Consider the following 13,965-nt stretch of genomic DNA (forward strand, 5'->3'; position numbering starts at 1 on the left):
ATTACGAAGATCGGGAAAAATGGAATATCTCCATTTTTAGGCTATGACGGCTTAAGGGCAGAAGGGGAAAAGCGTAAACCGACCTAGGAGCGAGTATATAAGGAGTCCTAGGCGAGAGGCATGAGGGACAACTTTTTAGACTCAGAACTCTCGGCACTTAGAAACTTTGAGGCATTATTCTCGACATGCTCTGTTTCCATGACTGGCACTCGATTACCAGATGAACGTGCACAAGCAGTTCGATCTCTTGGTTCACTCTTGAACTACGTTCGGCTTGATCCTCGAAAGGGGTACGTAGGCAGCCTTTCATAAGGTTCAGTCCGAAATCAATCAAAAACCTTTTCTGTATTTTTTTCGTCTTTTGTTATCGAGCTGCGAGTCAACTAGGTTTGAGCTTTTAGGCCGCTAGAACTTGGTAACTCGCTGACAGCCTTTGCGGCCAAAGCTTTTATGATCTTTTGTAATGATCGCAACGCTCTCACGTGGACTCGAAATAAGATCTACTGTTTTCTCTAAACTCGTTTGTTATCTTTTCTTGATTTCCGCATATATTTGGTCACTTGCCGTTGGCTCTCGCAGAGATCCGGGACCTCTGGGAAATTTGGGTTTTCCTAGTTTTTTAATTTAAACGTAAATCGACAGTGCGAATTTCGGTTCCCACAGTTTGGCGCTAGAAGAAGGGGAGGTACGGATTACTCTAACTCATAGCCGCAAAACACTTGATCAAAAAAATGTCTGACAATACGAAAGAGAAAATCGCAGTTCGCAACAACGCTGGTAAGAAAACTCCAGCCGCCACTGCGCCTATGGCCAACGCCTATGCAAACGCCACAGTTCTTGAGAAAATCGAAAACCTTGCTGCGACTTTTCGCCACAGGAAGTGCAATGAAACGAGCTCACCATTTCTCTTTTTAAACATAAAGGGAAACGATAAATCTTATCAAACCCCGTAAGTTTGGCTCATTACCGAACAAAAGAATTCTCAATGCGTAAGGGGTTTACCAAAACACGTTTTCCGAAAACATTTTTGAAGGGTAAAACTTGTTCTCCCAAAAACCGCAGAAAACCCCTAGGTTAATCGCGGAAAAAGGAAGCACAACAAATCGATTACACAGCTCGGTCGCTAAGTAGCGACCGAGCAAGCACACGGCTCGGTTGCTACGTAGCGACCAAGCTCAAGCCAAGCTCGGTCGCTACGTAGCGACCGAGCACGTACACAGCTCGGTCGCGACGTAGCGACCCAGCTCTAGCCAAGCTCGGTCGCTACGTAGCGACCGAGCACGCACACAGCTCGGTCGCTACGTAGCGACCGAGCACGCACATAGCTCGGTCGCTACATAGCGACCGAGAACGCACACAGCTCGGTCGCTACGTAGCGAGCGAGCACGCACACGGCTCGGTCGCTACGTAGCAACCGAGCTCAAGACAACTCTCCAATCGCTACGTAGCGACCTGTCAGACCTCCACTCGCTACATAGCGACCTGTTAGGCCTCAGAAAAGTCCTCCTTTGCGTTCTCTTTTGAATCCTCATCGAAACACTTTTCGTTTCGTCTCAATCGGAGTTTCCGTTGAGATTTTACGTCGAAAAAAAGTAGGACTCTTCTTGGCTTACTTCTACTCTCTACATAGCGACCTGTCATACCTCCAGCTCGCTACATAGCGATCTGTCAGACCTCCAACTCGCTACATAGCGACCTGTCAGGCCTCAAAAATCTCCTCCTTTGTGTTCTCTTTTGAATCCCGATCGAAACGCTTTCCTTTCGTCTCAATCGGAGTTTCCGTTGAGATTTTACGACGAAAACAAGTAAGACTCGTCTAAACTCCTTCGCTTGCTCCTACTCGCCCTTACCTACATTTTGTGTTCTCCTTCAAATCTCGATCGAAACGTCTCTTGTTTCGTCCCGATTGGAGTTACCATTGAAACTTTACGATAAAAAAAAACCGCAAAGCTAGTTTTCTCGCGTGGATTCAGATTAATCGTATAATACGGCAACGGTTAACTTAACACCTTAGCCGCCTCAACTATACGATTACGTTGAACCTTTTTACTGACTTCGTATCAGTCAAGTTCGGAAGATAAATGTCAAGTTTCAAAGGATAAACACCAATATCGAAAAAGGCGAACATACACAAGAAGAGGAAGGGGAAATGAGCAAGCAAAACTGAGAAGAGACAAAACTGCATCTTCGAGAGAACTAAGGTATTTGCGACTTGAAATTTTTGAAATCAGACTTGGAGTTTTCGTAGGAAATTACTAAGAAATAAAAACGTTTGAGACTGCCATAGAACTTTAGGGAATGTAAAACCCAGATCTTGCAAACCGATCTAAACTCTCCGAAAATCGAGAAACGATCCCCACGCATATCAAGCTCGCTTCCTAAAGAGAGAAAAAACTAGAGACATGAACGTCGTCTTAAAACCGATTCGTTTCGGGCAATTCTCTCGGAACCGACATATTCCAAGTCTTCAACCTGGAAACAACCAAATCACAGTCCAAGCGTCGTCTTCAAACCGACTCGGACTGTCGATCATTCTATTCCTCGAGAAAAAAGGACAGAGTAGGTGCGTATACTATACTCGTATACTCCCATACTTCAAAAACATATTCAAACAATGCGATGTCTCGTCAAGATCAAGAAAACGCTTTCGACAAAGCAAACTCTCGTAGAAATATGCGGAAAAATATTCATACAATGCGATGTCTCGTCAAGATCATCCTAAAAGCAAACGACAATCTGAGATTCGTCTAAACGATAGGAACTGATCCAAACCATGTTGGAAAAATTCTCAAAGACTATACAGCATCTATCATCGCAATCATTCGTTTAGAAAACCTCTGCCAAACTTCAGAATGAAAGTCGATGATTTGCTGAAGTCATAAAGATCTTTTCCGATTTGATAAAACGAGTTTCGTATAAGAATCATTATACGAGAATTCTTCAGGCATCAAAGCATCACTCTCATTTTCCGTTGAACCAACCGACTCACGGAAAAACATCAAAAACATTTGCGACAAAGCAAAATCAAGAAAAAAAGTAACAGAAAATACGACAAAAAGAACACGTCCTCCCCGCTCGTCGACTAAGTCTATCGCTGTTTGACTGATTCATTCAAGAAACCTGCAAAAACGTTTCGCGACTAGATCTCGGTGAAATAACCTTTGGTAAAACTCCATGAGTGACTCAGAGAAACTTTCACCGAAGAATAAAAACAAAAGCGAAAACGTTTTTCAAAAATCTGCGGAAAAATAGTTATTTTTGACATCTCCATATGTCGCGTCAATTTAATAAATTCGTAAAAACCGGTCGCCCGTTAGTTACGCAAAAAATCCTTCGTATAATCAGATCATGTCATACAAAGTAACTTTCGAAAGTAAACGTAACAGGTTTTACGAAAAAGTACTTTCCTTATAGAAAAAAACTAAGCTGTATGATCCGACATTGGATGACCAATATAAACTTTACTTCCTCGCACCACGATCTGAAAGGTCTCATTCTTTAGCCCAGCGACTCACTGGCATCCGCTCTCATTCCGCTTGGTCACGTCCGAGCAGGAAATCACCCCGCAACTGACTCCGCATGAGCTCTGTATCGAGCTTCTTAGGCTTTATCTCCCTCAGAAAGAAAGGAAACAACTTCCATACGAATAAAGGAAACATTATACGAAACTTTCATCGTATAAATTAACCCTAAAGTGGAAAAACGTTTTCTACCACCATGGGCATACTCGGCCTATCAATCTCGATAAACGCCATTCGTCACTCGCCCAATTACGCCTTTCTTTCGAAGCCGAACTAGGTTACAACATCCCCTTTAAGGACGATTCTAACCGACTTGACCTTATTGACAGCACGAAAGTGTCATGGTCTAATCCTTTGGCAACAACATCCTTGGCTATAAAGCTGAGCACAACCTTCATGCAAAGCCAAAACAATTGAGTGACCACCGCTCCAATAACTTGACGGCTAAACGGTAATCCGGAATTTGTCTTGAAACGCCAAGTAACGATTACACAAACAATTATCGTACCACCCAATAACGGGAATCATACTGGAAATTCGTCATAACAAAACTCAGTCCTAACAACCAAACAGTTAACGGAAAGGTTCCACTTGTCAAAAATCGACCAAGTTCCATATACTACGATTCACTTTAAGCCCGCTGTGTTTTACTCGTAAAATGCGGCATGTAAGGAAAACTCGTAACATAGCTCCTATAGCTATACAGAACATCCTCAAATAGACACAAAAGAAATCTCGGAAGGCCAACACCACACAAAGCTTGGTATAGGAGGATGCCTCTTTCCGGGGACAAATTTACGCGACCCCTTGGTCCTAACTCCTCGATCGCAAATCAAATCCAAACAGGAACAACAATTCTGGCTGCGAACATCCGTAGTCAAACCAGAATGTTTCCCAAACGCAGGGCTAAGACTAATCCCTTGCAACATCGCGAAACATCTTCAAGCCCGCAAAAATTTCAAGCACGAAACGCGGCATACAAAAGAATAACAAATCTTCAGCATCGCGAGACGTCGCAGACGCCTGAAGATTCATTCTTCGACGAAATTTCCTTCCTAGATAAAAACACTTTCTTGGAAGACCAGACAGTCATACGCACTAACATCTTCTCAAAGCATATCCTTCGCGAAGACTCGAAATGGTAATTTTAACCATTAAGTTTGTTGCTGATCACAACAAACTCTTAACGTCCTAAACAGACTTAGCCATCTCGTAGAAATGACTCTCGTACATCTGACACAAGGATAATAGAGCTATAAAAGAAACCCAAAATTTTTGGTCAGCACTTCCAGGAGGCTTAAAAATTGTCCTTGGAGAGATGCTCGGTTCCAACCATACAAGTCATATAAGCCGAGAACCTATCGCGGACTTTAAATCGGTATGGAATCAGGATGAAACTGAAACGGGATACGTAAGTCGAATTAGTCATCGCACCCTCTAAAACCAGGAGTAAACCTAGGTCTTACCCTAAACCCAACGCACTGGTCTCTAACATCTCTAGGCATAGTATCAAAAACCTTGATACGAGATCCCAAAATTTGTCTCTTTACACACTGCGGAAAACTCTCGACACAGATCATGGATATAGCAGTTCACACAGAGTTAGATTACGAGATGACAACTCGTAGTCTTCCTTCTACACCCATATAAAATGCCATCGGCAGCAACACGCCTGATAACCTCTACATAAAAACCAGACCGTAAAGGTCTCGCTGGAAAACTAGTCATACAAACCTTAACTCCAAGACGAACTACGAAAGGCTTGATCCCTTCAACAAGGGTACGTAGGCAGCCGTCATAAGGCGCAGCCCCAATCTTATCGCGTTCTAGAGCGAGAAGACAACTTAACACGGACTTTTTCGACCATTAATTCCGCCTAACTCACCTAACTTGCCTAACTTGCTAAGCCACTCGCTAGAACCTCACGCTATAAGCTCATGGTTCTAAGGAGCTGGGGGGCTAACTGTTGGGGTCAAAATCGGTCACGAAGGAATCAATGTCTGAAAGTCCGTATAAATTGGCATGAACATTTTTACGAAAAACAAATCTTCGAAAAAGATTTATTTTTACGAAGAATCTTGCGGAGAAAACACATTCACGAAAAATCGGAGAAAATCCCGAAAAAGGTCGCACGGTCGCTACGAAGCGACCGAGCGCACGTCCCGCTCGGTCGCTACGTAGCGACCGAGCGTCCGTTCTGCTCATTAGTCCAAGCTCTTCCGAAACATCGATAAGACATTAGTCCATGCATTCTCGTCTACCCTTCGATGCTACCTCCCGAAGACCGTAGCGAACCCATTTCATGTTTCGTGCCATTCTAAGTTATCGATCAAACTTTACGGTAAAAACCGCGGAAAGTTCGTTCTTTATCAAAAGAAGCCGTAATAAACGCTTCGAGTCAGAAGACGGCCCAAAGGGACCTAAGACATGACTCGAGGCCCAACTTACGATTTCTTAACCAACAGCCCGTAAGCCGCATGACGGTTTAAGCTTGGTTCGCAAGGAAAGATAAATGTCAAGTTTCCGCGGATAAATACGAAATTTTGAAGATAATTACGAAGATCGGGAAAAAATGGAATATCTCCATTTTTAAGCTATGACGGCTTAAGGGCAGAAGGGGAAAAGCGTAAACCGACCTTGGAGCGAGTATATAAGGAGTCCTAGGCGAGAGGCATGAGGGACAACTTTTTAGACTCAGAACTCTCGACACTTAGAAACTTTGAGGCATTATTCTCGACATGCTCTGTTTCCATGACTGGCACCCGATTACCAGACAAACGTGCACAAGCAGTTCGATCTCTTGGTTCACTCTTGAACTACGTTCGGCTTGATCCTCGAAAGGGGTATGTAGGCAGCCTTTCATAAGGTTCAGTCCGAAATCAATCAAAAACCTTTTCTGTATTTTCTTCGTCTTTTGTTATCGAGCTGCGAGTCAACTAGGTTTGAGCTTTTAGGCCGCTAGAACTAGGTAACTCGCTGACAGCCTTTGCAGCCAAAGCTTTTATGATCTCTGGAATGATCGCAACGCTCTCACGCGGACTCGAAATAAGATCTACTGTTTTCTCTAAACTCGTTTGTTATCTTTTCATGATTTCCGCATATATTTGGTCACTTGCCGTTGGCTCTCGCAGAGATCTGGGACCTCTGGGAAATTAGGGTTTTCCTAGTTTCCTAATTTAAACGTAAATCGACAGTGCGAATTTTGGTTCCCACAGGAAGCCTTGAGAGTAGTTTTGTCTATCTTGGTAACCACCTTGTTGGTTTTTGTAGAAGGGCTTTTGTTGGTAGTTGTTGTAGTGAAAGTTATACTCCTTCTTGTACCGTGACCTTCTAGACCATCAACTTCATTTAGCACAACAACCCCTTCTTGTTTCTACTCACCAACAAAGTTCACCTTCTCTTGTTTAGCTCTATCTAAGAGAAGCATATCCATCTTGTCTTGTAAAGCCTTTAACTCTCTCTTGGTGTTTGTATCATCACCTCCACTGCCTCGGTTGCTTCTATCATGCTCATCACTGTAGACTGAATCACTCTTAGCCATATTCTCTTCAAGCTCCAAAGCATCTGCTTCAGTTCTCCCCAAGAAGAAACCATTGCTAACAATATTAAGCTGGCTTCTAAACTTAGGCAAAGCACCTTTGTAGAAAGTACTAAGCAAACTCTCCATATTGAAGCCATGATGAGGACATTGAGAGATGTAGCTGTTGAACCTTTCCCATGCTTCTCCAAAGCCTTCAAGATTCCTTTGATGAAATCCAGAGATTTCATTCATTAGCTTAGCAGTTCTTGAAGTAGAGAAGAACTTGGCGAGGAAAGCTTTCTTGCAGTCATCCCATGTAGTGATTGAATCTCTTGAAAGACTATTTTCCCATGTGTGAGCTTTTTCTCCCAAAGAGAATGAAAACCACCTTACCTTGAATGCATCTTCAGAGACACCATTGATCTTTGTTGTTCCACACAGCTTATCAAAGTTATCCAAGTGGTCTAGTGGATCCTCCAAGGTAAGACCATGGTACTTGTTGCTCTGGATCATGTTTATCAAGCTTGACTTGATCTCAAAGTTGTTGTTTTCCATAGCTGGTGCTCTAATGCCAGCTCTATGCCCATGGATATTGGGCTCATCATGTGTGCCAATAGCTCTAGCTTGGCGCTGTGGGTGTTGTGGCCTAAGGTTTGCAACTCCTTGGCCATTACCCTCTCTATCTTGAGGCTGATTCTAATGTTGATCCATCACAAACCCCAATCTGTCTAAGTGAGCCTATTGCTCTTCTTCTCTTCTCCTCCTTGCAATCTCCCTTTCAAGTGCTCTAATGTCTTGAACTCTTGGAACTAGGTCTGTTGGGTCTCTGCTCCGCAAGTTCATACACCTGAGATACAAAAGGGCTAGGAGAGAGAATCAGTAACTAGATATAAGAAAAATAAGACTTAGTCTCAAGTAAATACCAAATCTCAATGTCAAAATCAACTTAGAATTGGCAACGGTACCAAATTTGATATGGACTTTTCAAGGGTCCAAGGTTCAAATCAAAGTAGTATTTTAGATGTCAATCCATTTCTAAGTGTTTTGATTCAAAGAGAATTTAGGTTTATACTTAAGCTAAATGCATTCAATGTATTGAAGTGATTTGTTTAAGCTAATAAGATTCTAATACAATTCACTAGCAGATTTCAAGCAAATGGATACAAGAGGAGCCATGGGTATAGGAATTTAATTTCAGATGACTAAGGTTTAATCTAAAATGGCAAGCTTCAATCAACACATTTCCCTAAGTCTAGATAACAATTCTAAGCTAGTTCTTTGTCAAGACAAAAGCTCATTTACTCTCATTGATCAAACATCAAATTTTTTTGGTTTGTGTCAATCAAGCAATCATTAAGAACATATCATTCAACTATCAAAACTCCCCCAACATCAAATGTATTTGGTAGGGTAAGTTAAGAGCATGTTGAGTTGGCTCAGACATTTCATCGAACACCTTTCAGGCGATGAAATGTCTAGATTTCTAATCTGAAATGGCCAACTCTAGATTAGCATTAAGATCACTCAATCAAGCAAGGAAACATACTAATCTATTCTAAACATTCTAGATCATCACTTAATCATCCTAACCCATGAATCCAAAGATGACTACTCACTCATTATCATGGTAGACACTAAATCACTAGTTGATCTAAGTCAAAACATGATTAATGATTCAAGAAATCAAGCAATCACAAAAGATAATGATCAAGATTTGATCTTTCACCTAAAAGTGCTTTTTGATTAGATAGAAAACAAGATAAGATCCAACTTTGGGATTACAAGAGTATTTATAACTCCTTGAAAAACCTAATGGCTTCCTTTAAAAAGTCTAAAATACCCTTAAAAATGTCTAAATTCGACTAAGGAAAAGACACGATTCGGGTAGAAATCACGGGCGACAACCCGAGTTGGTTACCCCGCGTCAGACCGTCGACGCTGTCTCTCTCCGTACGCGCGGGTACGACTCTCCGCGTCCTTCTCCCCGCGTCAGACCGTCGATGAAGCTCTCTCTCCGTGCGCGCGGGTAGACGATCCCGCGTGCTCGACCCCGCGTCAGACCGTCGACGAAGCTCTCTCTCCGTGCGCGCGGGTAGACGACCCCGCGTGCTTGACCCCACGTCAGACCGTCGATGAAGCTCTCTCTCCGTGCGCGCGGGTAAGGGAACCCACGTGAGCCCAACGTCGCCGTCTCTTCCTGGTTTGGCTACGCGGGTAGGTGAATCCGCGGCCTGGACCCCGCGTCGGACTCGCCAGACTTGATCAATGTTCATTCTTCATCCCTTTTTGAACCACAATGCTTCTAAACACCCCCATTCACTCAATAGGACACTCCAACACCTGATAAAGACATATGAATGCAATATGGATCCTAAAGATGCTAAATTCCGAATATATATGATCATTATGTGCAAAAATAGATGGATAAAACAATATGCAAGATATCAACAATATTTGAAAATTTTGAAGGTTCCGGATCAAACTTACCTAACTATTAGTGTTGTTGTAGTATTTAAATTTGTCTAATAGTTATTTCTTCATGTAACTTTAAGAAATCTTTTTTGTTAAGTTTCTTCGTATATTGTTGTTGTCTAAATCTAGTTTAAAAAGGATTAAAACAATAAACGAGAAAATATTTATGAATCATAAAAGGTGATGTGCGATTGTAGGGATCAAAATGCAAATAAAAATATGAAACTTCAAATTTGAAGTTTTGAGTAGTGAAGTACCCGCTCGGTTTTGGTTTTCGGGTTTAGAGAAATAAGAATCAATTGAGTTTTGTAGATAGAAATCATTGGGTTTTTTATGTATATGATAAATATATATATATGCGGTGAATCATTAATAATACTTCAAATAAAAAAAATCAAGGTTAAGTACCAATTGTACTTCAGTTTAATAGTTTAGATGTCTACACATAACATTTTGATTGTTTATATGTTGTTATTTATTGTTTCAAATTTCCAATTCTTTTAATTGTTTGTTTATATGAATGTATGTGTACTTTGTAAAAATTGTAATCTAATCTAACAAAATATAGGAACATATATATAATATTATATATTAATTGTTAAAATAGTGAAACTCTAATTTATGTTTCTTATAGTTTAACTAATATAAATAAATTTTGGTATTTATATATTATATAGTGTAATGCACCGAAGATACATCTAATCTATTAATAGTATATATATTAGTAAGAGAATTTATAAATTGATCAATGGGTCCATGTTCTAAATTAACACATTAGAATAAGTCATAGAAAGCGCCTAGCTATTTTTGTTGACAAATTTATTAACTTATCTGTTTTTATAAAACGCTATTAACATATCTCTTTGTTCACTAATATGTTTAGGCCTAGACATTTAGTTTCGGTTGCATTCGAGTTTGTTTGTTTTCGGTTTGGTTATAGTTTTTTGGTTTTCAGTTGTAAGAGATTTAAAAAATGTTTGGTTATTTATGAACTTGAGTTCGGTTTCGGTTTTGTTATTTTAGTTTTTGTTTGGTGCAGATAATATTGTAAGCAATCCGACAAATTTTCAATTTTGTTCTAGTTTGGTTTGGTTTTTTGGATTGTTTTGAATAATTTGGGTAAAAAAATTTTTTTGAGATTTTTTTAAATAAAATATCGGATCACTTGGATAATTTAAATATTTTTGATAAAAATATTAGGGTGATTTGGTTATATCGGAAAATTAAGATAATTGTAAAAATTTGGATAAAAAGTAATAGGGTTATCCTATTTTTTGAATAGTTCGGTTTATAAATATTATTTCTAGGCATACAAATTGTATTCGGATAGTTTGGTTTTCAGTTTAGATCTGTTTAGTTTTGGTCTGTGCATTGTTTGCTGTCAAAAAAAAAAAAAATCTGTTTAGTTTTGGTTTTACTGTTCTAGAGATATAAGAACCATTTAGATATTTGTGAACATTGATTCATGTTTAGTTTTTATTTTTTTTATTTGTATTTCAGTTCGGTTCTCGGTTCTTGACTTATCAAATTCCAATTAAACAATATATCTTGTATTTGATAAATATATGATTTAAATTTATTTTCAGGATATATTTTATAAATTCCCGATATTAAGACTGTTATCATATTAAAATTGTTGCAAATACCAACTTAATAATTATAGAGTATTTTGAGTATTTCGATGTTTATAACTATGAATTTTTATTATATATTCTTGATAATATATAAATCAATATATTACTGCATAAAATATATTTTTGTATTTGAAATATTTAGTAAATAATAAGGACTGGAAAGGTATTCTTAAAATTTCTACATATTTGTTAATTTTAATAATCTCTCTTGTAATGATCTCAATCTAGATCTGCTCCCATTTATTTTCAAAATATTAGATTTGGTCCTGTTTATTTTAATTGTTTTTAAAATGTAAAAAAAAAATGGTTTATTATGTATTTTATATGGGTATATATATATATATATATATAAATGCATTTATTTATTCTGTATACAATACTCTATAATAATTATATTATTGATTTATAAAGTAAGGCCCATTGACTATTTTGAAAATTTTCCAAATTGTATATATTAAAATATAGTAGTATATAAAATTATTTTAATACAGTCATATGTAAAAAAAATGTAACAATGTATTGAGATATTTCGTCAAATGCAAAAACCTTACAGATACTCTTCAATACATAAAATACAAAATCTAAAATAATACTTTTCAGTATCATAAATCCATACGTAAGATATTTTTCTAATTGCTTGTTCAGTATTTTAATGACATACTTTAAATGAATATATGCTAGAATAAAAGGATTTAAATTTTGTTCAGTAATGTTTTGTTGGGACTAATTTAGATAATGTTTTATTTGATCCACATTTGTTAGTCTAATTGTAAATAACTAAAGAAACCGTAATGAAATCATAAATATCTAACAAAACTCCTTATAATACGAAAGTATTGTATTTCTATTTTGAAATAATTAAAATGATTTTATAATTAATATAGGAGTGGCAGACCAACATTTAACCAAGGAACATTTGTTTTGATTTATGCACACTAAATTAAACTGAAGCATTATTGTTAACAAACCACGAGATTTTAGGTTCACTCAATTTTGTTATTTAAGTTTAAGTACACCTAAATTTATTAGCAGGATTAGCAAAGTTATAAAACAGACATTGTTTAAATCAAATGGCATTTCTTGGTAAATATTAAAAAAATGTAAGGGTTAAGTACTAATTATACTTCAGTTTTAATAGATTAGATGGTGCTCAATGGCGATGAGGTGCGTGCCTTGCGCCTTGGTGCTTGAAAGCGCTCGCCTTGCAGATCTCTTGAAGAAGACGTTAGCTAAGTCTTGTTATATACATTAGCTATAGAGTATCGACGTTTATATACATATTTGATAAAGAAAAAGAGTAAAAAAAAATAAGGCAATTCTCTCAAATAGCTTTTTTTTTAGTTTTTATCACAAAAATAGCCCTCAAAAATAAAATGACCAAAATAGCCTCTTTTTGTTTTGAAAATTTTAATATATTTTTTTTTTTTTTTTTGAAATTTGAAATCCATCCCCAAAACCCACCTCTTAATTATAAATCCTTGGACCATCTCCAATAGTTTACTCTATTTTAGAGTAGTTTTAACTCTAAAATAGTGTAACTCTAAAATAGAGTAGAGTTTCTCTCCAATGGTTTACTCTATATTTAACTCTAAAAAGGAATATTCTTAAATATATTATTTTTTATTTTATGACTAATACATTTTACTTACAAAATTTACAAATTGATCCTTTATATTTTATTTTTCACAAAGTTTTTATAAATTATATATTTATATCAAATATTTATTATTTTAAAATTACACTACATTATATTAAAACATAACACATTTAACTTAAACATCAACAATAGTGTATTTTTATCACAAATGATCAATTAACGAATTCGAAGCATATTTATTTTTGATTTTTCTAAATCGACCAAATGAGCAGGAAGACCATATGTTAACATCCGAAATGCGGCCGTTACTTTTTGCAGAGACGATAATCCAACCCTGCATGCATCCCTTTTTTGTGTGAAGTAGTTGTCATAACTTTCAACGGCTTCGATTACACGAAGGAATAGAGGACGCGACATACGATATCTCCTACGAAACATAACATCATTGTACCCCGGCGTCTCCGAAAAGTAATCGTTGAACAATCTAGAACTTGGTGATCAAACAACATTGGTTATCAATACCTTAAAAGAAGAAAATACTGAATTTTTGGAACAACTAAAGAAGACAAGAGCACAACGAGAATATCACTTGGAGATTCAAAAGAAGAAGAATTATGCTTTGAATGAGCTAAAGGAAGAAAACAAATATTTATTTTGTAACTTGAATTCAGTGCAAGATCTAGAACTTCGTGCATATTTTCAAGAGAAACGGACACGAATTTTATAAAAAAGACGTGGTCAACAACATGAACAAGAAGTTACTCTTTCATATACCGCATTTAGACAATACTTTAACAATCTTGGTGGATTTGGAGGTAATTTACCAGAACAATAAATCACAATTATCTATGATTTTAATTTTATGTTATGTTGCTTATTTCAAATATTAGTATTTGTTTTCTTTGGCTAATTTTATAAAATTATTTTTAATTTTAATGCTTGTTTTCTTTGGCTAATAATAATAAGTTTCAAACGTTTGTATATTGTGTTGAAAAGAATTATGTGATGTTTGCATAATTAAATTACACAAATAGTTACAAAATAAAAAGATTAAAAATAAAAGGATTAAAGTATAAATAAAAAAGTTTCGCTCTATAATAGAGTAAGAAATAGAGTTAGACCATCTCCAATGGTACACAAAACTTTACTCTATATTTCACTTTAAAATAGAGTAACTCTATTATAGAGTTGGATTTGCTCTAATGGTTCACTCTATAATAG

General features: G+C 37.1%; 1 non-coding gene across 1 annotated transcript; it reads left to right on the top strand.

Moving 5' to 3' along the window:
• The first annotated feature begins 7,192 nt into the window (after positions 1–7,192).
• On the top strand, positions 7,193–7,299 carry LOC125590820. Its single transcript, XR_007326822.1, has one exon. It is a non-coding gene; the product is annotated as a small nucleolar RNA R71 (small nucleolar RNA).
• Positions 7,300–13,965: the final 6,666 nt, after the last annotated feature.

This window comes from Brassica napus, chromosome C7 (genome assembly GCF_020379485.1).
Source record: "Brassica napus cultivar Da-Ae chromosome C7, Da-Ae, whole genome shotgun sequence".
Classification (NCBI taxonomy): Eukaryota; Viridiplantae; Streptophyta; class Magnoliopsida; order Brassicales; family Brassicaceae; genus Brassica; species Brassica napus.